The sequence below is a fragment of the Rhineura floridana genome, chromosome 5 (genome assembly GCF_030035675.1).
Source record: "Rhineura floridana isolate rRhiFlo1 chromosome 5, rRhiFlo1.hap2, whole genome shotgun sequence".
Classification (NCBI taxonomy): Eukaryota; Metazoa; Chordata; class Lepidosauria; order Squamata; family Rhineuridae; genus Rhineura; species Rhineura floridana.
Genome location: NC_084484.1, coordinates 154003603 through 154031365, shown reverse-complemented (window position 1 = coordinate 154031365; position 27763 = coordinate 154003603). Strand labels below are relative to the sequence as shown.

Genomic DNA, 27763 nt, shown 5'->3' with positions numbered 1-27763 from the left:
GTCTTTCAGCCCCCTGGCAGTTGTGCTGTGGGGTACCGCAGGGTACCATCTTGTCCCCCATGCTGTTTAACATCTATATGAAGCCCTTGGGAGCGGTCATCAGGACATTTGGGGCGAGGTGTCAGCAGTACACTGATGATACCCAGCTCTATTTCTCTGTAACATCTGAATTGGGAGAGGCAGTGCAAGCTCTGGAAAGGTGCCTGGACTCAGTGGTGGACTGGATGAGAGCCAATAAACTGAGTCTGAATCCTAACAAGACAGAGGCGTTGTGAGTTGGTGCTTCCCGAGTTCAGATAATTGGTCAGTGCCAATTGCCACTGTGATAATGACAAAGTGGAGTCTATTTCGCACTAGTAACCTCCAGGCTGGATTACTGTAATGTGCTCTATGTGGGACTGCCCTTGAGGTTGGTCTGGAAGCTGCAGCTGGTACAAAATGTGGCAGTGTGACTCCTCACTGGGGAAAGGTATTGCCAACATGTCACCCCACTGCTGAATGAATTGCACTGGCTGCCCATTAGCTACTGGGCCAAGTTCAAGGTTCTGGTTTTGGTGTACAAAGTGCTATACAGCTTGTGTCCAAGATACCTGAAATATCGTCTTACCCCTTATATACCCAGTCAATCACTATGCTCTGCTCTTATGAGGAGATCCATTCCACACAACATAGGAAACGGACCTTTAGTGTAGTGGCACCTACCCTTTGGAATTCCCTCCCCTTAAATATTAGACAGGTGCTATCTCTGTTATCTTTTTGGCGCCTACTAAAGAACTTCCTATTTCAACAAGTCTGCGTCTGTGTTGGAATTGCTTTTTAAGATGTTTTAAAATACATTTTGTTTTAATATATTTTAAAGTCTGTTTTTAAGATGTTTTAGAGTAATGGTAGTGTTTTGTTCACCACCCCGGGCTCCTACTGGGAAAAATGGCAGGATAATAATAATAATAATAAATAATAATAATAATACCACCACCACCACCAATCAGATACAAAAGTACTTTTGAAATTCCTGGGTCTTCAAAAATGATTTCTGTGTGCATCCATTTTTTTCTAGAAATCCCAAGTCCAGCCCCCATTGGACAGATATTATTTATGCAGTTTTTCAGATTGTAGTCTTACAAATATATGTATATGCTGATAGATCAAACTTTATTTTTAGTTCTGACAGAGCAATAATGTTCAGTTTGGATCTTATTTAATATTATTAGGGTTTTAAATCATTAATTATTGGTTTGATGTCCTGATCAGCAATTAGTTTTGTTAGTGAACTATTTTGAAAAATGGTAGGAAACAGTGGACCAAGGCCTCAACCACCTCTTGCCCCAAGATCTCCCTCCAATCCTGTTGCCCTTAGGGGCTGTGTGGGTTTTAGGTATAAGAATGAGTATGTGGGGATGTTATGTGTGTGAGTCAGTGTGGTGTAGTGGTTAGAGTGTCGGACTGTGACCAGAGAGACCAGGGTTCAAATCCCTGCTTGGCCATGAAGCTCAGTGGGTGACCTTGGGCAAGTCACTGCCTAAGCCTAACTTACCTCACAGGGTTGTTCTGAGGATAAAGTCAGAAGGGGAAGAACCATGTTTGTAGGCCACCTTGAGCTTTTTGAAGGTGGGATATAAATTTAATTATAAATAAATAAATAAAATACATAAGTGTATGACAGAGAGAGTGCATGGATGGCCCCATTCACATTTTGCACTGGCTACGTTCTGTTCTGCCCCCCCCCCCGGAAGGTTAACCACGAGGTAATGCGGCCCTCAGGCTAAAAAATGTTCTCTTCCCTGCCATATCGACTGCACCCACTGGCAACTCAGGGATTCTTATTAAATAGGTTTAGGTTCTTATTAAGTAGGTTTAGATCCAAGTCCCACAATTTCAAGGTCCCAATTTTGACACAGGGACTCACAGCTGTTGACACCTTACTTAAATCTCGCCTTTCCTCCAAGGAGCTCCAATGGTATCCTATATGGTACTCCCCCCATTATTTTATCCTCACAAGAACCTTGTGAGGTAGGTTAGGCTGAGAGGTAATGAAGGTCACCCAGTAAGCCTAATGGTCAAGTGAGGATATGAACCCAGGTCTTCCCAATCCTAGTCTGACACTCCAACCCATGAGTGGGGAAGCTCAGGGCCAAATGTAGCCCTCCAAATCTCTGGCCCTTGGAACTCTCTCTAGGCCACACCTCTCACTGGCCCTGCTTGGCACACCAAATGTTTTTGCTTAACTATTCCTCATCCCTACTCTAACCACCTAAATCACACTGATTCTATTATACAGAAGCCTGTGGATAAACACTTAATAGATACTGAATTATAACATAACAGCCAGTGCTGTTGCTAAATGCAGATATTCCTCCCTCCCTGAAAATAACTCTTCTCAGATGTGTTTAATATAAGACGTTTCTTTTTAAAAATATTTTTATTAAAAAATAATCTAACAAACTGCAAATTTAATAAATCTCACTATTAAAAAAAATACACATTAAAGACACCAAGTTACCTTTTCCAGCTTTAGCTTTAAGCCACCTTAATAATGATATAAAATTAATATGTAGATGTGCTCAACTGTCACAATGAAATATAATCCCAGTGATAAAAGTAGATCTGCAGAACAGCCAGCTCTTCACATGTAAAATTTGACTTTATCATTAGTTAAGGGAGTGCAAACCTCCGCAGCTGGGTAATAGGATCATCAGTAAAGTAAAAGGGGGTAAAAACAGCCTGACATTCACCCCCACCCCTGCAAAAGAAGTCCCCCTCTCATCAAATTAACTTTCCACAGTGAAAAAAGAGCAATTTAACACTTGCTGCCCCCAGGAAGTATGCTTAGGCTCAGGAGAACATGGCATATTAACTGTGACACTACCTTCATATGAGAAAGCATGATGTTACGCTGGCATCACAAGTGCTTGAATTGGGATGCCAGATGTCTTCCCATTTATGTCAGCCTGTTACTTAAACTCCATCCATCCTGGAGAGGATTACTATCTAACTAGGATGGACGGCCTTCTTTGGGTACAATCTACCAAACCAGACCGCTGCACACCCAGCACTTGTTTCAGTGCAGGATCTAGCGGCTAGCATTGCTTGCCCCTTTGCTTACATGCCAGAGGTTCCTGGCTCTATCCCCTGCATCTGAAGAGAGGGCTGTGAATGTTTCCCTGGAAAGTTGCTGCCAGAGTGTCAGCCAGTGTAGACAACACCGAACTAGATGGATCAATGGTCTGACTCAGTTCAAGGCAGCTTCCTATGTTCTAAGTCCCTAAGCAGATTCAGAGTCAATTCCCACAACCCAGCTGGCAACGGGGGACGGGAGGGGGGTTCTCCTCACCAAGAGACAGATGCAGTTGTGTTGCTGTTCCAGAATGGGCTCAGCACTGTGCAAACACACCTAGCTTCACAGTAGTGTGATAAGCATGGTAACGCTGCAAATCATGGCCGTGCTAACTTGTTCAGCACATGGAAACCCAGAAACTTGCCTTATGTCAAGTAAGAATATTGGTTCATTTAGCTCTGTACTGTTATCATTGACACAGAGCGGGTCTCCAGGGTTTCAGACAGGGATCTTTCCCAGCCCTACCTGGAGATGCCAGGGATTGAACCTGGGACTTTCTGCAGGCACAGCAGAAGTTGTACACTGCACAGCAGATGCCCTTCTCCCCAATGCTGAAGATGGTACACAAAAGGCCTTTTGGAACTGGTGTGTTTCACATTGCCCCCACTTCCATGGCTTTGTATAATTTATTTATTATAATCCCATATCACACACTTCATCCTATGTTCAAGGTGGCTTTCAGTAGCACACCATAATAAAAACAATCCATGCAATATGGCCTATGTTTAAAAAAACCAAAAAAATCATAGAGTTGGAAGGGGCCTTTAATGCCATCGAGTCCAACCCTCTGCTCAATGCAGGAATCCATCTTAAAGCATACACAAGAGATGGCTGTCTGGCTGCCTCCTGAATGCCTCCCGTGTTAGAGAGCCCACCACCTCCCTAGGTAACTGGTTCCATTGTCGTACCCCTCTAACAGTTAGGAAGTTTTTCCTGATGTTCAGTTGAAATCTTGCTTCCTGTCACTTGAGCCTATTATTCTGTGTCCTGCACTCTGTAAAAGCTTACACCAAAACAGCAGACAGCTTAAAGATCATAATCTATAACAGATCCCAAAGGATGTACTTTGCATTTGTTCTGGAAAACTTAAAAGAAATGAATTGATGTCATCTCCTCCAGGAGCTCATTCAAAAGGGCAACAACTAAAAGCCCTGCTCCTAGCTATCACCAATTCTACTTTACTAATGCAAAGATCTGGGGCCGTAACTTCCTACTTGACCTTAAAAAGGCAGTGAGTGACCTAGAAAGGGAGTTGGACTTATTGAGATACGTGCAGCCTTAAGGTATACAGATCCTGGTCCATCCAGGGCTTTAGAAGTCCTGGTGATAATCTTTAAAGTTCTAAAGGGTATAGAACCAGGATTCTGAAAAGGACCACCTCCTACCATATGGCCTGCCCACTCTCTGAGGTCACTGAAAGGAAGGTCTGAGGTCCAATCTGGTAGACTCCAGAAATCATCTGCATCACTGACAAATGGATCTTCACATGGGAAGCCATCCAATATTGTTTACCCTTTTGGAGGCACCACCAGTCAGTTGTTTATACCAGTATTAACAGAGGAAAAAGGTAGAAATAAAGGTAGAAATAAAAATAAATAACTTCTGGCCTACGGGCGTGATTAGGCCCACCTAGCCCTCCCCATTTGGCCTGCCAGGCCATTTCTGCAAAGTCATGTACTACATGACATCAGGTGTGGACCAGGTAAAGGTGCAGTTCCTTGCCAGAGTGGGATTTGCAGGCACCACAAATCAGCTGATTCATTTCAAGCCACATGGGCAAAGGAAAATGGGCCACTAGTTGGCTGGATCTAGTTCCCCACTCCTGATATAAAGCATGCCTCTTACACACTCAATATATCCAGGTGATACATAGCATACTAACCATGTGTTGGAGCCTGACAGATGCTTGATTTGAAACACTCACTCTCACACACACTTTTGCTGTTGTAATATTTGTCAAATCTGTGGCAGGCTGCAATAGATAGCTTGCATGCTTCTTATGGTCCAGAGATCCAAACTTATCATTCCCAGTAATTCACCTTTGTTGTACCCCATATTTCCCCAAAAGAAGCTGTATAATTGCAAAAAGTTATTTATGTACCATACTACTTTTACTACTACTACTATTAATTAATTAATTAATTAATTAAATTTATATCCCACCCCTTCTCCCAGAAGGAGCCCAGGGTAGCAAACAAAAACACTAATAACATATTTTTTAAAAAATCTTAAAAGCATCTTTAAAAATAAATCTTTAAAACATCATTTAAAAGAAAAAAACCAAAAAACAATTCCAACAGAGATGCAAACTGTGATAAGGTCTCTATTTAAAAGGGTTATTGAAAGAGGAAGGCCTTCAATAGGTGCCAAAAAGGCAACAGAAATGGCTCCTGTCTAATATTTAAGGAAGTGAATTCCAAAGAGTAGATGCCATAACATTAAAGATCCATTTCTGATGTTGTACAGAATGGACCTCCTGATAAGATGGCATCTGCAGGAGGCCCTTACCTGCAGAATGCAGTGATCGACTGGGTATATAAGGGGTAAGACGATCTTTCAGGTATCCCAGTCCCAAGCTGTATAGGGCTTTATACACAAAAATCAATACCATGAACTTAGCCCAGTAACTAATGGCAGTCAGTGCATTTCTTTCAGCAATAGGATAACATGTTGGCAAGTTCCTGCCCTAGTAAGGAGTCACATCACTGCATTTTGCACCAGCTGCAACTTCCAGGCTAACTTCAAGGGCAGCCCCATATACAGCACATTGCAGTAACCGAGCCTGGAGGTTACCAACGCATGGACAACAGTGGCCAGGCTATCCTGATCCAGAAGCAGCCACAGTTGTCTTACTAGCTGAAGCTGGTCCATTTAGTGCTTTCATCCAGCCCACCACCAAATCCAAACAGCGGTCCAGGGCTTGCACAGCCTCTCCTGATTCAGATGTTACCAAGAAATAGAGCTGGGTATCATCTACTGCTGACACCCAGAGATGTAAAATTTCCAGAAATTTTGAAGCCACGGAGAAAAATGTTTTTTTCCAGTTTTTTTCAGAAAAAAATGGAAATTTTTGGAAAATTGAAAAAAATGCAATATTAGCACTTTTTACAGATTGAAAGTCACTTTGTTACTTCATAAATAACAAATGTAATTATGTACAAGTTGGTTTGGCATAAAATTATCACATTTGGTATATTAAAAGTACATTTTATTCAAACCATTATTACAAATTGAATTTACATTTTTACTTTTTTGTAACAAATGGATCTACAAGATCCTGAACTGTAAGGAACCTCTTCCGTTTTGCCAGTTTACGAGGAGCAGCAAAAAACAATTAAAAAGAAGAAACCATCAATATTAATAACAAAGAAAATTATTTTCCACAGTGTCAAGCAGACATAAAGCATACATTCCCATAAAAAGAACTGAGAAAAAGGGGGGGAACAAGTTTCATTGAAACATTTTATTCATCATGCTAAAATAAAACATTCCATAATCCATTCTTTCTTCATTTTTTCAATTTTTCAGAAAAAAACAAAAAAGGCTTTGGAAAAAATGGGGAAAAACAGTTTTTTTTCCTAATTTTTTCTGGGTTTTTTTTCTGGGCCTTCACATCTCTGATACCTCACCCAAATCTCCTAATAATCACTTCCAAGGGCTTCACATAGATGTTAAACAGCACGGGGGACAAGATGGTACTCTGCACCACCCCACAACTACCAGGGGGCTGAATGATAATCACCCAATGCTAATCTCTAAAATTGACTCTAGAGATAGGATCAGAACCACTATAAACAGTGTCTCTGATACCCATCTCACCAAGTCGGCTCATGAGGAGACCAAGGTAAATGGTATCAAAAGCTGCTGAGAGATCAAATAAAAACAACAGGGTCATACTCCCCCTGTCATTCTCCCAATACAGGTCATCCATTAGGGCGACCATGGCCAATTCAGTCCCATAACCAGGCCTGAACCCAGACTGGAATGGGTTAAATTAATCTGTTTCATCAAGAGTACTTGCAATTGCTGTGCCACAACCCTCTCAATAACCTTCCTCAAAAAGGGGGTATTTGTGTCTGGGCAGTAGTTGTCACAAACTAATGGGTCCAAGGTGGGCTTTTTCAGGAGCAGTCAGATCACCATCTCTTCAGGGCGGCTGGGACCACTCCTTCCAGTAAAGTTGCACTGACCACATCTTGAATCCATTCTATCATACTTACTCAGCAAGCTTTAATAAGCCAAGAAGGGCAAGGGTTGAGAGGACATTTTGCTGGCTGCATCATCACAAGCACCTTGTCCATGACATCAGGCCGCATCAACTGAAACTGATTCCAAGAAGTTACAGCAGATGTTGCACTGAACACCCCACTGGGGACTACAGTAGATATGGCTGGGGCATCAAGATTGCTATGGAGGCTAGCAACATTACCCTTGAAGTGCCTTGCAAACAATTCACAGTAGGCTTCCAATGGGTCTAAAACTCAATTTTCTTGAGCAGATGTTAACAAATTGCAGACAATAGGAAAAAACTCCACTGAATGGCAACCTGAAGATGTGATAGAGGCCAAGAAATGGAGCTTCTTCACTGCCAAACAGTAGGTACGGTTATGTTGTTTCACTCATGCCCAGTCAGCCTCACAGCAAGTCTTTCACTATTTGTGCTCTAGCGGCCATCCAGCCTGTTTCATTGTCTTAGTTGATTGGAATACCAAGGTGCAAACCGGGTTCCACCATACCAGTGAGGTTGCTCAGGGACAACCGTGTCAACAGCCTGATGCATCTCATTGTTCCACTGAGTGACAAGGGCTTCAACAGGGTTACCTGCTCTACCTGCTAGAATACCCCCTCCCATGAGCAATCAGCAATCCATTGGATTCCATTAGTCTCTAGCGGTGGACCATCTTAGTCTGTTCACCACCTCTGCAGTGGAGGTTCAGGGCCTTAACTCCAAACTTCTCCAGGAATTGATCTGACCATGACAACAGGGTGGCATCCACACACACCCCATTTCCAGGCCACCCCTTCCTCCATCTGGAGCAAACACCAGTCCAAGGATGTCCCTATTCTATGTGTTGGCCGGTGACAATTTGAGACAACCCCATGGTCGTCATGGAGGCCATAAAGTCCTGAACCAGAACACCAGAGGCAGCCTCAACGTGGATACTGAAATCACCTAGGACTATCTGGGCTCCTCCAACACTACACTACAGCTGAGACACTCCGCCAACTCCATCAGAGAAACATGGCAGCAGGGTGGATGGTACACAGCAGCAACCATAGCTTAGTGTCTCCTTGGCCTGGTACCAGATGCAGGCCCTCACAGCCAGCTCCAAGATACAGCATTTTCTGGTGACAGAGATGAAGGTTCTATGGACAACAGCCACCCCTCCCCACTCCATCCCTGTAGCCCATGCTGATGTGGCATCGAGTATCCAGATAAGCAAAGCTGGGTCAGATCAACTCCTCCCAGCCCGCCCACCCAGGTCTCAGTAATACATACCAAATCAGCACCCTCATCCACAATCAAATCATGGATGACTGTGGTCTTATTGCTTGATAAAGTTAATTGTGAAATTAAACATTAGCAAATCCTGCCAAAAGTAAATTATTAAAGGACAAAAAGAATGTAGAGAATTTGTTAATTATTCAACTATGCTAATGATTCAAGTGGTATTTATTGCATTAGAACCAACAACAATATTTTATATTTTAATGGCAAATTTAAAGTGTTAAAGCAACCACAATATAGACATATGATCCATCTTTGAAACATTTATACAACTCTTCACAGCAAAGCATAATTGTACTGGCTCTTATGGAAATATTCACATTTGAAGTTAATTATATGAACACTTGCAAGATTGGATGCCAAACTAGCACACATTAAAATACTGCTAGTTGCTTTCACATTGTGACCTAACATTTACAGTGTATAATTAATGGCGTTTAAAATTATTTAATTTTCAAATTTACAAGAGGCTATAATTTATACACAACAAATATCAGTCATTTAATAAGAGAATCAAGAGGCATGAACATCAATTATATCTTACTAAACTGCTGCAAATTGAATTTAGCGAGCGTTTTAAATACCCTAACTACGCTGATTTAGAACTTTGCTTTCCACAGCATTTTTAAAAACTCTTTACTGTCAGCAACCTCCATGGTAGGATTAGTAATTACTCTTAATAAAAACCCCAACATCTTGATCCAAACATTGCTGAAGGTTCCAATGATGAAAACAAGCTACAGGTTTGGCAAGAACTCCCATGATGCTTTGCAAGTATTCTGTATCCCCATGAGTTTGCCCACTTTCATTATGTTTGGGGTCATGATGCTCAGATCTATTCACTGAACTTACTGTCATATAAATTGGTAAAAGGATAAGAAAATTCTTATCTATGGGCCCATAGGAGTCTTTGTCAATCTCATGCCTTCCTGATCTTTTAGACAACAACCCCCACCAGCCTCAAACTGTATTGATTGATTGATTGATTGATTGATTGATTGCACTTGTATACTGCCCCATAGCCGAAGCTCTCTGGGTGGTTTACAGCAACCACGGCTCGTATATAGGAAGCCGCCTTATATTTAAGTCAGATCACTGGTCCATCTAGCTAATTGTCTACAATGACTGGCAGAGGTTCTCCAGGTTTCAGGCAGCAGCCTTCCCAGTCCTACCTGGACAGGCAGGCAATTAAACCCAGAAACATTTGCATGTAAATTATTGACTGAGCCACAGTTGCAATCTACATAGGAGCTTCCAATGCTCTTATTTTGGAATCACAGGAGCGCAATTGTGAAATCAACAGAATTCTGTTTTTATAGAATCATAGAGTTGGAGGGGGCCTTGAGGATCATGTAGCCCAGGCTTTGCCAACTTGGTGCCCTCCACATGTTTTGGACTATTTATTTATTTATTTATTTATTTAAAACATTTCTAACCCGCTTTATCTTTCCAGAAACTCAAAGCGGCGAACAATTTCAATATAAAAACATAAATACAATATACATAATAAACTATAATCACTTACAAAAAAATAAATATACTAAAACTACATAGTAACATATACATGTTATCATAATCTATTAAAATTAGAACATTACCATTCCTCATTTAAGTTAAACACCATTTCTCCTTAAAAATTTTCCTATTCTTATTCCTATTCCTTATTTAAGTTGAACGCCACCCGGAATAGGAATGTCTTAAACTGGCGACGGAATGCCAAAAGCGAAGAAGTCAATCGCACCTCAACTGGTAATGAGTTCCAATGTGTAGGGGCGATGACAGAGAACGCTCTATCTCTAGTTCCCGAAAGATGGACTTGTGAAACTGAGGGAATCACAAGAAGGGACTCATCAGAAGATCTCAGGGGGCGGGAGGGTTCATAAAATGACATCCGATCGGACAAATAAACAGGGCCCAAACCGTATAGGGCTTTAAAGGTTAAGACCAGCACCTTGAATTGAGATCGGAAGCTAACTGGCAGCCAGTGGAGCTGTTGTAACAAGGGGGTTGTATGGGTTCGAGGGCCAGCCCCCGTCAGCATTCTTGCTGCTGCACGTTGAACCAATTTAAGCTTCCAACTCCCATCAGCCCTAGCCAGCACTGTGTTGACTGGGGCTGATAGAAGTTGAGCCAAAATCACCTGGAGGGCACTAGGTTGGCGAAAGCCGGTGTAGTCCAACTCTTTGCTCCATTCAGAAAATCTAAAGCTGGAACATCTTCAACAGACAGCTGTCCTGCCTCTGCTTGAAGACCTCTAGAAAGGTGAGCCCACCAGCTCTCTAAGCAAATGATTCCATTGTTGAACTTCCCTTGCCATCAAAATATTTCTCCTAATCTTCAACCAAAAGCTCCCCTCCTGTATCTTAAACCCATTCGATCATGTCCTGCCCTCTGGAGCAGCAAGGAAGAAGCCTCAGAGGATGGCAAAAGCTTGCAATAATAATTTTCCATAAGGCTAATATCTGATGCACTTCATTTCTGTTGAAAGGAAATTTGTTTCCACAAAGTCAGAGCAGCATATGGCACAAACATCTTTACTGGGACAGCAGGTCAACCCATCTGATGTTAGTCCCTAAGCCTTCTTGATCTCCTGTCTAATTGTATAATTGTATGCTTAGGAAGTGTAAAACATCAACAAGTCAGAAAGAATTAAGAAGAGAAATTCACATTGGCCACATCACTTATTTAACGAGGTGAAAAAAGGACTAGCCAGGAACAGCCTCCCATCTGAACAAAAGGTCAACTGTGCTTTATAATTTAGCAATCATTTTCAGAAACAGATTGTCAAACATACCTTCAAGCTAGTCCATAACAGATTTTATTTTACTGCGTACAAAAGAAAAACACTAAACCTACAATATAATGTAATTAAAAAAGGAATTCAAGGAATGTCAGAAGTACTTAATAGTGGATTTCTACAAAAGCAAACAAGCAAATAGTACTGAGCATGCATTAGCAACTAGCAGGGGAGAAGAGGGGAAGCGGAAGGGACAGGTCCATTTGTGCCCATGCTACATCTAAAATAATAGATGTCCTGACTATTTTTATTGAAGCTATTTTTATCCCACCCTTCAGCACAAGTGATCTCAGAGTGGCTAACAAATCAAAGGTTCTCTCCCACCCATTGTATCCTCACAACTATCCAGCAAGGTAGGCAGTGGGGGTGTCAGCACAAGACTTTGGGGGTAGAAGTTCAGGGCATCCCTCAGCAGAATGAGCAGAAATACAGCAGGGCTGGCCTACCACATTTTGAATTAAGGCCCCCATCTGCACTATGCATTTAAAACACTAACATACAACTTTATAAACAGTCATGGCTTCCCCCAAAGAATCCTGGGAACTGTAGTTTGTTAGGAGACCCCTATTCCCTCCAATGAGCTTCAATTCCCAGAGTTCCCTGAGAAGAGGGAGCAATTGTTAAACCACTCTGGGAACTGCAGCTCTGTGAGGAGAGCGGGGGGTCTCCTAACATCTCTCAGCACCCTTAGTAAGCTACAGTTCCCAGGATTTGGGGGAAGCCATGACTGACTGAAGTGACATCAAGTGCTTCAAATGTATAGTGCAGATGGGGCCTGGGTGAAGTCACACACACTACCACCTAAAGAAGGGTGCATGTAAGACTATTATGTCCAGACTCTAAAACAGATGGGAAAGCTGTGCCCCACTAGCTATTGTTGGTCTCCAACTCCTATCAGCCCCAGTCTGCATGGTCAATGCTCAGGGATGATGGGAGTTGTATTCTAACATCTGGAGAGCTCAGTGGTAGACCATCTGCCTTGCATGCAGAAGGTCCCAAGTTCAATCCCTGGGATCTCCAGGTAGGCTGGAAGAGACTACTGCCTGAAACCCCTGAGAACCATTGCCAGTCAGTGTAGACAATACTGAGCCAGATGAGCCAATGATCTAACTCAAGTATAAGGCAGCTTCCTTTGTTCCCCATCTCTGGTCTAAAATTACACTGAAGGAAGGTAAGGCTGAAAGATAGTGACTCAGTGAGCGTCATGACTGGGAGGAATTTGAACCTGCGTCTCCCCTGTCCTAGTCCAGCACTCTAACCACTACACCATTCTGGCTCCAAATATTATATTATGGTACAATATAGTACACGTAACTAACAATACTAATAAGGTAACTTGCTTTTGTATCCTACATGAATTTGGTTTTTTTTTTTTAAAAAAAGATCATCTTTTGAAAAAGCAAAAGAGTGCCAAAGAAAAATATTGCAAATTCATTATTTAAAGCAGGCACTTCCAAAGTTCCCAAGTAACAGCTGCCACGCCCTGCAGGACCAGGTCCCAGGTACTCAGCCAGCTGTGGCTAACCTTTTCCACCTGTCCCTCCTTGGAGGGATATATAGGCTGGCTGGCTGAGAGGCCTGGGAGACCTTCTGCCTGCAGGAAGAGGAACATTGCGCTGCCAGGGAGGGAGAGCCCCTTGTCATCTGCTGCTGCTGTGCTGCCTCCCCTGGCGGTCACCACCACCACCCTTCCTGCTGGACTGCTGCTATTGTATTTTATTGTATTTTAATGCTATTTAATTACTTGTTCTGTTGAGTTTGCTATTTATTTCTATGTTTTTGTATTTTATGCTGTTTTACTCTTATGTACACCGCCCAGAGAGCCTTTTGGCTTTGGGAGGTATAGAAATTAAATTAAATAAAAATAAATAAATAAATAACTGCCTGTTCGATGTGCCCAAGGGAAAGTTGACACACAGCTATGGTTTTCCTTGGCAGGGCTATAACACGCATAACCTGAATCAAGCTCCTGTAACCAGCTCCTGTAACAGGGGCTCATTCGCAGCTGTTCTTTCTTCCACCCACACTCAGTAATTCCATTCCTTTTCACATGTTAGGGCCCTTTTATAGAACATCAGGGGAACAGAGCAACGTTTCAGTCTCACAGGGGGAAAAATACATTTGTGCACAGTCTTCCATACAAAAGCAACATCCACAAACTGACTGAGAACGGGCAATTTAGGCTTAATAACCATATTTAGCCTCTGATAATGACAGGTAAGTTTAAACAAGAGCAGCGTGCAATTTTGAAGACAATGAGAGAGTGAAATTCTGCACCATTAAATCCAATGGGAGGATAACAACCATTCCTTCTGTTGGGGTAGAACCACACATTATGCAGCAAACAAGGGATTCTCATCATAAGGATGCGCAAACAGCTACTTGCAGACAAGAATGAGTTGATGGGAAGGGACATTCCACCCATCAAGTCTCCCCTGCCACCTCTCTATCCTCACCTTTTGCTTCTTCAACAAACGTCCAGTACTGGGCTCCAATGCTGGCCATGAAGCCTATCTGTATGTGGAGTGGGGGCAGGATTTGCAGGGGAAAAATGAAGTTCACTCACCCCACTCCCATCTGCTGATTCCCCCCTGCAAATTACCCTGCCCCCACAGAAAACATGAATTTGGGAAACTATTTAAAAGGGAAGAAAGCAAGAAGTTCAGCTTTTTGAAAAGGTCATGCCTGAGGTTTACACATTCATTCTCTCTTCAGAGTGCTTGAATATGGAGGTAGTAATTTTGAGGGACAGGGACAAAGAATCAGAGGTGAGCAGCCCCAAGACAAATGCAACAGCCCCCCCAAAAAAACCTCCTCACTCAGAGGAAGCATACCAGATGTCAGGCATTAACAAGATTCTACTGACACTATCATCTCCCAATTGTGACAACCCTACTCCACCCCCAGACATCACAAGGGCTAGTAGCAGCATTTCTCTGACGGGCCTGACAGTCTTCACCTTTACAAAGGTAAGCGAGTTCAGGGGGTGGAGGAAACCTTTGGCCCTCCAAATCTTGCTGGATTACAACTCCCATCTGGAGTTTCTCAGGGATCCTGTCTTTCAGTATTTTCATTAAAGCCATTGAGGGAGGGAAGGAGGAATGTGCTGATGAACTATAATGACCCCATGATGAGACTCATTGTTAATGGAAAGAAGACTCTAAAGTTAGGCAGGATAGAACAGATGACCTTAGGAACTGCAGTACTATAAAATGGAAATAAATGCAAAAATACAGAGTCATCCCTTTGGGGAACAACCAGGTTTTATATTTACTATGGACTCCTACGCAGAAAGAGCACAGGGAGAAAAGGTCTGCGGATCTTCATCAATCACAAGAGGCCCATGCACTGGCGCTGTCAAGGGAAGATTTTGCAGAAGAAGTCCAGAGCCCCACTAAGCAGAAGAGGGAGCTCCACATAAGACCATTAGGCCCAGAGTCTAAAATGACCTTACTGCATCACTGGAGCCATGATCCAGCAGCAAAGCAGGTAAATTACATCTCCAAGATACACCAGACAGGGCATTTCTATAAAAACAGGGGATTTAATACAACTGCTAAATCATCATAGGCACATAGGAAGCTGCCTTTTATTGACTGATTAAATTTACAACCTCCCAAAGGTTCCCAGGGCAGCAAACAACAAGCAATAATAAAAGAAGAAAAACATCTTTAAAACAATTCCAATACAGATTCAGACTGGGATACGGGTCTCTACTTAAAAGGCTTGTTGAAAGACAAGGGCTTTCAATAGGTGCCGAAAAGACAACAGAGATGATGCCTGTTTAACATTTGGGAGGAAATTCCAAAGGGTAGGTGCCACAACACTAATGGCCCAATTCCTGTATTGTGCAGAATGAACCTCCTGAAAAGTGTAGAGATTGATCGGGTATATAAGAAGTAAGGCTACTAGCCATGATGGCTATGCTCTGCCTCCATGGTCAAAGCCAGAGGCAGTATGCTTCCAAATATAAGTTGCTGGAAACCATAGGAAGGGAGAGTGCTGTTGCATCCGGTCCTGCTTCCGGGCTTCCTGTAAGCATCTGATTGGCCACTGTGAGAACAGGATGCTGGACTAGATGGCCCATTGGCCTGATCCTGCCAGTTCTTCTTATGTTCTCAAGACGATCTATCAGAGGGGCTCTGACTCCCTCACACTGAAAGAGCATAGGGGAGATCACAAGGCCATATGGGCTAGCCCATCCTCCTCCACAAGTAGAGCCACTTCACACACCAACTAAGTTTGAAGGGGGGGACAGGGCTGCCACATGTCCACTACCAATGACTCTTTCAATATGTAATGGGTGTCCGAACTCCCTCCCTCCCTCTCCCTCTCCCTCCCCCTCTCTCTCTCTCACCCTTTCTCCCAGCAGGAGCCCAGGGTGGCACTACTGACCTATTGAGTCACACTGTTGTCAACAGCATGGGCAGAGAATCTATGGCCCTCTAAATGCTGTTGGACTGCATCTCCCATCATCCCTGACCATTGGTTATGCTGCCTGGGGCTGATGGGAGTTGTAAACCAACAACATCTGGAGGGCTGCAGCTTCCCCACTTGGGGTCTACAATGAATGGCAGTGGCATTTCTAGGCTTCAGGCAATGGGTCTTTCCCATCCATACCTGGCAATGAGGAGACCAAATCTGGGGGCTTCTTTATCCAAAACACATGCTATACCCCTGAGCTATGGCCCTTCCTCTTCATTCAAGACACTGTGTCCAATTTATATCGCCCATGTTCACGAAGGATGAGTTCAAAGAAAAACAAATACTGCAAATAAGAATACCAAGAGTTATGGAAGAAATTTACAGCTTGGCAAAGATTAAAGGAAGGGAACCGAGAAGGGTCATAAGTGCAGTGCACTCTACAAATTCAGGGAAAGCAATATTTTTTAGTAATAAAGTATATCCTTTGGACACAGAAGGCCCCAGATTCAATTCCCGGATAAAGGAGGTCAGGTAGTAGGGCAGAGGAAGCCCTCTATTCAAGATCCTTGAATGGCACTGCTAGTCAGTTCAGGCAACACAACAGCTACAGTACATCAATCAATGGTTCGACTCAAGACAACAGCATACACCATGGCCTGGTTCGCATGTTACGGTAAGCCAAACAATGGCTTTCCAGGACCGCACCAATATGATGGTTCCAGGAGAACAGCTTGCACCCACTTTGCCCCTCCCTGGTCCTTTTAGCACAGCATGGTACAGCAGCCAAAGCAAGGTTTGGCACAGGGTGTTATCCGAACTCAGGATTGTGGTTAAGGAGCCGAGAACTTTAAGGTGACACAAAACTCTTTGCTGAAACAGGCTAAGAGGGTTACTCCTTGAGAAATTGCATCAAGAAGGATTTTTAGGGGAGGGATGTGTGCTCTACTCTGCCAGCAAGCTACAACCCGTCCCACAGCAGTGTATAGAGGTTCCCAGGCAGTCTTCCATCCAGGCAGTGACCAGATTAAGGCCTGGTCAGCTTCCGCAAGGTTGGTTGTTGGCTGCATTATTGGCTTCAAATCATTCCCAAAGACTGGAGGAACAGGGAGAGAGAAAGGGATTGGTTCAAAGCATATGTGCACCATTAGCCGTGCTCATGTTTGTTCACTGCCAATGGCACATAGTAATATACTTGAAGGATCTTGTCTAAAACAAAGTTGTCTTGGTAAACTTATTGGTATTCTTTCTAATCTTTTCACTCTGACATGACAATATATTACCTTGGGGAAGGGTCATAGCTCAGCAACAGAGAACATGCTTTGCATGCAGAAGGTCCCAGGTACAATCCTTGGCATTTTCAGGTAAGACCAGGAAAGGCTCTCGTCTGAAACCCTGGAGAGTAACTGCCAGTCAATGTAGACAATGCTGAGCTAAACTGACCAATGGTCTGACTCAGTATAAGACAGCGTTCTATGTGCCACCATAAAAGAAAAATTTCATGGCCACAATCACATCTATCCCAGCTCTGTGATGTTGGCTATCATGCTTGTACATGCTCCACCATGTATCCTACCCCAGTGCCCCATATCTGCTTGACATAAGGCCCTTGCACATATCAACAGGTCACAGATTCCTCCCCCCCACACACACACCCATGGCCTAATACTGTCCATTGCTTGAGGGCCAAGACTGGCCATATAAAGACTGCACAAAGCTACAGGTTCCTGCTTATGGCTTTTTGAATGGGCCAATTCACTGATTCTAAACTTTCACCAGAAAAAGAGCTCAGCAAGAGAGTTCTGAGCTTGTGACTTATCTGCTTGAACCTTGTCCCCTGTGCAAAACCATCCCAAGTCATCCGATGCCAACAAACAGGCGACCTATTCATGGATCAATACATGCAAGATTTCTAAAATTCTGTTCCCTGAGCTTCCTTAAGTCATGGAGAGGGACTTGCAGATGTTCCGTTAGCAAAGACAAAATAAAGGCCAGCAGTTCAGCTAAACGCTAGCTGCTAGAGGTTCTCACTTTCTATTCATGTCAGGGAACTGGCATAGAAAGGGGAGACCAGGACCAGACAGGGCTACAGCAGGATATAAAATTCACCTCAGTTGGGGAACATATTGAAGCAAAAAGGCAGTAGTTAACATGGAAAATAAGGGGTGTCCCACTAGTTTAGCACCACAAATCAAACTACAGTACAAGTTGAATGTAGTTGCTCGCAGCATCTGTCCCTCTCAATACACCAAAGGTGGTCTGAAGAGTGGAGTGGCCAGATGTAATGAGAAGACAGGACTCCTCCATGTTTAATAGCTGTGGAAAAGAGGGAAACATCATTCTTCTATGCAACTATTAACAGATGCAGAAGTCCTGTCCTCTTTTTCCACCTTGCCATCCTGCTGAGAAGGATGTGTGACCTACCAACCAACAATGCCTCCTTGAGAAGACTATCCTCAAAAACTTTTTGAGAACCGTTTTCCTTTAAAATAAGCTTATTGGTTGATCAAATATTGGGGGGGGGAATTTCGTATCCTCATAATAAACAGCAGAATGTTTAAGCATGATGAAAGCAAAGCTGGAGGGGGGACGATTCTCAAAATGCTAAATCTGACACTTCCGGGAAGGGTGACTTAGCCTGTGCCTGCTTTTGAGACGGGCTCCTGCCTCAAAAGAAGCTTATTCAGATATATCAGTCAGATTTTTTCTTTTTTTTGACTGATTAAACTTCTCCCGGGTAGGGAGAAACGAAGAGATTAACCTCAAAGCCTATTTTTGTTGGGACGACCAGATCTCATTAATTTATGGGACGAGGTCCAGCCGACGAAGGTGGGACGGATTTTTAACAACAAGCTCTATCTGGAAAAGCGAACGTTCATCTTATCTTCTAAGAGAGAACGCACTAACAGGCAAGCACCCTTCTTTCTATATTTTTCTTTTACTTGACTTAAATTGTTGCTGTTTAAAAGAGATTTGCCAGATTGATCGGTTTTTGACATCTCACTGGGGAGCCATAACTTCTCTCTGCTACTCACTAATTAATAGCTTATCTCTGTTTTTGTTGCAAAAAGCTGTCCTGGATTTGCATTCTAAAGATATACACAGAAGAGGGATTTCTATTCCAGATTTTTATTTTGAAGAATATTATATTGTCTGAGACTACTCTCTTTTTGGTCTATTTTATTTTGACGAATCCGTTTTCTGACGACCGCCATTAATTGTTTCGATCCTGGGAACTGCATTTTGTTTACTTAAACATGGAGAGATAAGGCTGTCTGCTCTGTTTATACTGTGATGTCACCAAGTTTGGAGTATTAACCCAATTGTTGCTGAAATAAGAAGTGGTTTTCCTATATTTTTTTTTTTAAATGGCAATTAAGAAAGTGGCTGAGAAGCTGGAAATAACTATGTTTCAGAAAATAATGGATGAGATTGAGATAACGAAACAAAACCTGCGACAGGGTTGTAAGGAGCTGAAAATTGAATTGAGTAAAATGAAGCAGGAGATTAAAGATATAGGGGTCCCTGTGAGAGAGGTGACCCTGGAAGGGGTCCCTGTGAGAGAGGAGACCCCGGAGATTGGAACAAACGTGGAACAGGAAAAAGATTTGGAGTCTATGGACTTTAGAAACAAAATTTATTGTTTGGAGACACAGGAGATTAAAGACATAGGGGTCCTTGTGAGAGAGGATACCCTGGAGACTGGAACAGGGGTCCCTGTGAGAGAGGAGACCCTGGAGACTGGAACAGGGGTCCCTGTGAGAGAGGAGATCCCGGAGATTGGAACAAACGTGGAACAGGAACAAGATTTGGAGTCTATGGACTTTAGAAATAAAATCTATTGTTTGGAACTCAATGTTATCTCTGAAGAAATTAATGAAGATTCTAGAGATAAAGTTATCAATGGCATGGATAATCTTCTGGACTGGAATGATGTGATGGAGCCCAATATAGAGAAAATCTATGGAATTAACTGCAGCCATGTGACAATGGAAAAACTTTCAAGAGATGACCCAGTGTATTTTGAAAAAAAGAACAGAGATATGATTTTACAGCAGTATTTCAGCAACCTATTCAGAATGGATGGCAAGAAAATATTTGGGATAGAGGTAATTCCCATCAGACTCTTACTATATGACTATGGCTTTGACAGCAAGATTATTATGGAATACTGATAATGGAAGATTGGATACTGAAATTATTGGACTTAACAAGACTACTGAAGATGGAAGATGGAAAATGGAACTAATAGGGATAATAGAACAATGGCTACTGAAATTACTGAACCTAACAGATTCTGATGTGATGGATTAATTGAAATGTTTATTTTGACTATGGTTATGACAATAAGATTATCATAATTAGTAATGAGATGGATTAATCGATATGCTTATCTGGAAAAAAAAATTGATAGATATATTTCTTAAAGAATTGAAACCTCTCTTTGACTTTTTGTGGAAAGAATAAAGTAATGTTTATGAGATTTGATGATTAAGTAAGATAACTACTGGAGGAAAGTGATTTTATAATATGACTTAAGAGACAGGATTGTTATATATTATAGACTTATAACTGATTTGATCTTTGACAAATGGGAAGTCAATATTTTACTCTTTATTTTTTATTTTTGTTTTTTTTTTCTTTTTTTCTTTTTGTTTAACTATTTTTGATTTTGTTTTTTGTCTTTGAATGTTTTATGATTTTGTCTTGTATGTTTTATGAAAATCTGAATAAAAATTATTGAAAAAAAAAAATGCTAAATCTGACCATCTTTTTTCTCAGTGTAAAACTCAATGTTAATATCACTTCCAACCTGAAAAAGATCTAGGAAAACAACTTGTAGAAATAAGGTATCACCCTTGGTGTAGCTCCCCTCCTCCATTCTTAGAGGAATACAGAGAATGATTCCCAGTCCAACCACTCCTAGGTATAAGCAGGGGGTGAGAAAGAGAGCTTCATCTCCTCTAATAATAGGCAACCAGCATCAGCGTCTCTGCTTTGGGGCTCTGCTAAACTGTCTTAGCGTGTGGTTACGAAGCAGACAAAAAAAAAATTGGGGGGAAAATGCCTGGAGGAGGAGGAGAGGATACGTCGATGTCTGAACCCTGCAGGCAAAAAACTCTGAATGGAGGTGCAGGCAGATCAAAGCTGAACCTCGGGAAAGATAAGGACACATAAAGGCGCCCTGGGCACAGTGCAAGCTGGTCATGGGGTAGAGCCATAGGGCAGCACACACTGCAGAGAGCTCAGGGTTTGCCACATCGAAATTCACAAGGAAGGAACACTCTGGAACCGCAGTGCCTCAGAGAGGTGAAAGGGGCGATGGAGAGAGAGAGAGAGAGAGAATTGTTCTGCAACAAACACAATGCCACTGGAACGGCGATGAACAGGAGACAGTCTCTGGAAAGGAGAAGGTCAGGTTGCAAGGGGCCAGGTCTGTACAACAAGCAGGGGCGGCTGCCCATTGAAGTTACTCACCTCGGTGGGCAGGAGGTCCTGTCTCACTGCACCGTCCCATCGTGCTCCGAAGGGTAGCGGGGGAGTTGCCGCGGGGAGCTGGGCAGTTCCTCACCCCGCCGCGTCGCAGCTGTAGCGGCCGTGACTCTGGCTCCTCCTTCTGGCTCCGCTTCTGCCTCCTCCGCCACAGATCTCCTGGAAGGAGTCAAACTCCAGGCAGGACTTAACAAGCGCGTCTCCCGTGGCTGCGCGTGGGACCCGCCTCCTTCTCCGGCACTCCTCCTCCTCCCCGGGGCTCCCGCGACGGCGCGTCTCAGCCACTCAGGACCGCTCCGGCGCCTGTCGCCTATGGGAGGTTGGGCGGGGCGGGCTCCGGCTGCGCAGGCCACAGGAGTCCCTGCTGTTGGCTGGGGTTGTCCCTGTCAGTCGCCTGATTCCAAAGGAAGGCTGTTCACTTGGGAGCAGCAGCGGGCGACGGGGGGGAGGGCGGAATCAGGCCAACAAGGAGCCGGGAGGGGGACGAAGCAAACGAGATACAAGTTATTTGCCCGTGTTGTTCTACTATTTTCCATGCACGCCACTCCGATCTGCTCCAGCGAGGGAGAGCGGGATGTGCACGATTTTAAATAAATTGTATTTTACAAGGGTCCTCTCTTAAAAAAAACACTGTGAATAATAAGTTGTATTTTAATAAGTTTGTAAACCGCCCAAAGGGCATTAGTTAATAAGCAGTATAAAAAGGTAACAAATAAATAGGTGAATTATGGGTGGGAATAATGCGGGGCTCTGGAAGTTGACCTTATTGCTCTGGCAGGCACGAGGACTGCATTATGTTGGTAGAGTTCGTGTAGCTGTTAGCAGAAGGATAATAAACCGCTTAGGGGTTATTTTACAATCAAGCGATATATAAATTATGTTATATAAATGAGTGTTGCAGCAAAAACAACAGACTCTTGTTTGGCTAATAAACTAAGGCTGCAATCCAGTACACACTTACCTGGGAGTAAGTTCCATTAAACCCAATGGAGCTTACTTCTGAGTAGACACATATTGGATTACACTGTAACAAATTTATTATACCATAATAGCTACCAAACTTCCCGCTACTGGGTCTAACAAATTTCCTGCTACTGGGACATTTTGAAGTGAGTCTCCTAGAAGCATTTCCATCCCTAGGGCTGTTCACATATGGTATATGTTATGGACACCCAGCTCTATCTTTCTATACCATCTGAAACAGGTGAATCACTGTAGCTGTTGGACAGGTGTCTGGAGGCTGTAATGAGCTAGGTGAGGGCCAATAAACCAAACATAAATCCAGAAGAGATGGAGGTACTGTCGATGGGTGGTTGTCAGGCCCAGAATCTGGGGAGACAGCACATGCTAGATCACACGAAAGAGCAGGTTCATAATGTGAAGGCACTCTGATTCTACATTGCCCTGGTGGCATGGAGCACCTACTTCCAGCTACAGCTGCTCCCTGAACCAGGATACTGTAGCCACAATTACCATGTTTAGGCTATTGTAAAGTGCTCTACAAAGGGCTATGTATCAAGATGGGCCAGAAGATTCAGTCAGTGCAAAACATGTCTGCCAGAGTGATGAACACTTCTAACCAAGATCATGTTACATCAATTCTGGGAAACCTGCACTGGCCACTAATAGGCTACTAGGCCCAATTCAAGGTTTTGATAATAGCTTTGTTGTTTTTGTTATATGCCTTCCAGTCGATTACAATTTATGGTTACCCTATGAATCTCACAAAGCTCTAAATGACTTGGGTCCTAATAGCTTGAAGAAGGATCTCTCCCAAAATTTGTCAACCCATGTTTCCAGATGTGCTGAAGAGACCCTTTTCACAATGCTGCAGGCAATGTTGCTCATTGGATGATCAGTAGGGAAAGGATCTATTCAGTTATAGCACCTCATTTGTGGAAATCATTCCACCTATAAGTGCTGTTGTTTACTTCCTTACTGAGTTTCAGGTGTGATTTGAAGACATTTTTTTTAAAATCCTTTAAAAAGTAAAGGTGTCCAACTCTTAGGGTGACGTCTTGCGACGTTTACAAGGAAGACCATATATATGGGATGGGATTGCCAGTTCCTTCCTTTAGGACCAAGTAAATTGTTTAGGTTTAATGGAATTACTATATGTGATGTGATGTGAGTTTACTGGTTTTGCATTTTTAATGGGGTTACTATTTATTGTTTGAACTGTATATATATTGGTTTTATTGATTTGATTATGTATATTAAAATGCCAGTTTTTTTAAAAAAATTATTAGCTCTATTAGTATTAATTGTTTTAGATTGTAGTCCTAAACACACTTCTAGGGAATAAGCCCATTGCAGACAGTGGAGACTGCTTCTGAGTAAACTTGCATGTGATTGCACTATTCTTACATTTTATGAATAATCCTGAAAATAGCCATATTGGGATTTTTTTAAAAAAAAGAATGACTCAAAGAATGGGTATCCTCTCAGTGGTAGTTTCACATGTTACAAATATATTACAGGAAGGGTGTGAAGCTTTAAGGAAAACCCAGTTACTACAGCCCGATCTCAGCCATCTTACTCAAAAAGCAGAATACATGGACTTGGATTCTTGCATTCTATACACAGAAGAGTTCTGAGTCATTTTAAAGCAGGAATGGGGAACCTCTGGTCCTCCAAATGTTGCTAGACCTCAGCTCCCATCACCCCTGACAATTTGCCATGCTGGCTGGGGCTGATGGGAGTTGGAGTCCAACAACATCTGAAGGACCCCCATGTTCCTCATTCCTGCCTTAAACACTTAACAATTTTACTGTGGCATGAGCTTTTGTGATACTTTTATAATAGGGTTGCCAAATCTCCAGCTTCCACTCACAGTTTCACGTTTTGTGGTACTCTCTGGGTGATTCACAGGTGGATAAGAGAAAAATCAACTCATTAGAAATGTGGTGCTGGAGGAGAGCTTTGTGCATACCATGGACTGTGAAAAAGACAAATAATTGGGTGTTAGAACAAATTAAACCAGAACTGTCACTACAAGCTAAAATGATGAAACTGAGGTTATCCTACTTTGGACACATAATGAGAAGACATGATTCACTAGAAAAGACAATAATGCTGAGAAAAACAGAAGGGAGTAGAAAAAGAGGAAGGCCAAACAAGATGGATTGATTCCATCAAGGAAGCCACAGACGAACTTACAGGATCTGAACAGGGTGGTTCATGACAGATGCTCTTGGAGGTCGCTGATTCATACAGTCGCCATAAGTTGTAATTGACTTGAAGGCACATAACAACAACTGGGTGATTCACCCCAATCTAGGTAGTCTGGGTCAAGAAATATACACCAAAATATCGTCCACCCTTCCCCGTTTCTGTTAAATGAGCTAACCCTTTCATGTTTTTAGCCAATAAGTGAAATCAGGGTTGTGATTGACAAGGGATTCGATGACCTCCAGGCAACAGCTAGAATCCATGGCAAATCCTGGAAATAGCTTCCTTTTCCTACTTATCTGCACATCATGAGTTGAATAAGTTTATAGCTTTCAGCAGCAGCAAGAGTGCCTTTTTCAGCAGACCTAAAACAGAAGCTCACAGCAGGATCTTAGTAGGTATGCACAGAAAACATTAACAGTTATGATTATAATGCAAGTGTACATGTAGGGTTCTTTAATTACTTGCAAAAATAGCATATATGTTTTATCTTTCAAATAATTTTTGAACAGAAATTTTTAAAAAGTATATGTGCATCTTATGATGCTATTACAATATTTTATACTTTTCTAATTATAAAGAGGCAGACAAGTCTAAATTTTCATGGGCTGTTGAAGACGGGAGCTTTTTGACTAATTCATAGCCTGTTTTGAAAACCTTCCCAGTATGAAGGTTTAATCCTAAACTTGCTTTTCTGGGAGTAAATATGCAAAGCTAATCCCACATACCTGGGAGTAAACCCCATTGAATTCAGTAGGACTTACTTTTGAGTAAACATGGTTAGGATTGTAAATCAGTGGGACTTTTTTGTGAACATAGCAAAGGATTGTGTTGTAAATTTTTCTCTGCCACTCCAATACTATTTTTGAAGCAGTTAGGCAGGGCTTACTAAGGTGTCATTGCTTTTATCTGGTAAGAAACTATATTTAATAGTAATACTGTTTTTAAAAAAAAAATGTTCTGCAATGACCAACTGGTTTTGACAATAAAATATTCTATGTATATGCATTTTAACATTTCAAGTGTGTGTGTATATGGAGTCTTTCCAACAACCCTGTGAGGTAGGGTTGACGATTAGAAACCAAGGCAGCTCACAACAAGAAATAAATCCATCTAAAATCCAATACCCATAAAAACAAGTGTAAAAACAGTTGCAAAACAGCTTAAAGTGCCATGATTCTGAATTTTGGGTTGGGTGAGTGAAGTTCCTTCTTACCTGAGGTTGCAGTTCTATAAATGTTTCCCTGTTTGAGTAAGCCCCATTGAATATATTGGCACTTGCTTCTGAGTAAACAAACATGGGATTGCACTATAAATATCTTTACAGGTTGTGTAAATAATAAACACCTTTGACAGTCATACTTATCTAACTATTTCTTTATGCTGTGTCACAATAAGTATCTGATTTCACATGATGGTTGTATATTATTTCCTCTACATTTTAAGTGTGCCCTTCCTTTGGGTGGTTATGGTTTTCCTCTATTGTTTTCGTCTTGAGGGGAAGATTAGGTTGAGAGATGGTATGTAGCCCATAGTCACCCAGTAAACTTTATAGCTTATTTCCATTAAAAAAAAAATTAAAACAATTTACATGCAGGCAAAGTTTATTAAGTAGATCCACACCATGTATTTAAAGCACAACCAGCTCACATTTAAAGAGCATGACTTCCCCCAAAGAATACTGGAAAGTGTAGTTTCCCCCTCGCAGTTATAGTTCCCACCACCCTTAACAAACTATAGTTCCCATGATTCTGTGATGGGATTCATGTGATTCAAATGTGTGTTGAATGTACTTTAAATGCATGGTGTGGATCTGCCCTAGGTATACTGTGCATTCATTAGTGAGTTAAAAAGAACAATTTTAAAAGATAAATTTTAAACAGAGGAAGGGCTGCAGTTCAGTGGTAGGGCACATGCTTTGCATGCAAAGGTTCAAAATCCAATCTCTGGAAAAGACTATTGCCTGGAATCCTGGAGAGCCAATGCCAGCGCATGTCATCAGTTCTGAGCTAGATGGTACCAAATGGTCTGAATCAGCATAAGGCACATTCCTTTGTTCCTAAAATGAGGAAAGAGACCAAGGGCCCACAGTGACTCCATTTATATATGCTTTATTGTTAAAAAAAACCCCTCAAAGCAGTTTACAGAAGGAATTAAAACAATAAATTAGCAAAAACATTCAAAATAATAAAATCAGCAATGAGTTAAAAACAGATAAAAAACACAATAGCTTCTACATGCCTGAGTAGGCTTGCCTAAACAAAAATGTTTTTAGCAGGTGCCAAAGAGAGTAGAATGAAGATGCATGCCTAATGTCAATAGGCAGGGAGTTTCAAAGCGTAGGTGGTGTCACACTAAATTATTGATTTCTCACAGAACAAGTACTATGTGGTACCCGTAGCAAGGAAAGCACACCTTGAACTTGGCCTGGTAGCAAATTGGCAACCAGTGCAGATTTCAGAGCAGAGGTATTACGTCCTGAAAGGGTCTCACTCATGTCAGCAATTGTGCTGCAGCATGTTGTGCTGCATGGTGATTTGTATCATCTTGGTGACTGGCTGCTAGGATTCTTTTAGTTTTGGTTTTTGGTTAGGAATCCTGACTGGCTGTGGGATGCTGAGTTTTCTGCCTTACTCATAGGAATCTTGTTGTGGCTGTATGGTATTGTATTTAGGAACTCATCACTCTCTTTTCTTTTTCCAGTTGCATTTCATCTACCATTGCCCAAAAGTGGTAAACAAGAATTCACATACTGGAAAGTGTGGCTGGGATTACTATTGTTCCCAAATAGTGTTTTCTCTCTATCAATTATTACTCACTGGAATTGGGTTGGTTGTCAAAGTGAGTTTATAGCAGCCCAAGGGTAGCCAGGAAAGGGTAGAGAATCTTCTTACTAATTTCTCAAATGTCTCTCAGCAGTGAAGGGTCAAGTCTGTAAAAAAAGGTTTGGAGCAGCCATGTTAAAAGGTAGGGGCAGGGTATTCTAGACAGGAGGGTTGCCAACCCTGCTTGGATATTTTTGCAGATGATCCCTAGTCAAGCCTTACCAACAACAAAATCCTAACCATATCTACTCGGAAATTTATTGAGTTTTATAGGGCTTAGTCCCTTAGTGTGTTTAGAATTGCAGCCTTCAGGGCATCCATCTTTACTCTTTAGTGTTCCTATCTAACATCTCCATAACACTAAGCTCCTTTCTTCCTACAATGGCCTTCTGGTGACTGGACTGGTCTGAGGGCACTTAAACCTTTCTTGC

At 42.2% G+C, this 27763-nt stretch overlaps 1 protein-coding gene across 1 annotated transcript in view; it reads right to left on the bottom strand.

Annotated features, from left to right (window-relative positions):
* Positions 1-21707, bottom strand: part of LNX2 (ligand of numb-protein X 2) — a 111411-nt gene extending 89704 nt beyond the window's left edge. The window contains exon 1 of the mRNA XM_061628509.1: positions 21322-21707. The gene's annotated coding sequence lies outside the window, so the exon portion shown is untranslated. The remainder of the gene's footprint in view (positions 1-21321) is intronic.
* Positions 21708-27763: the final 6056 nt, after the last annotated feature.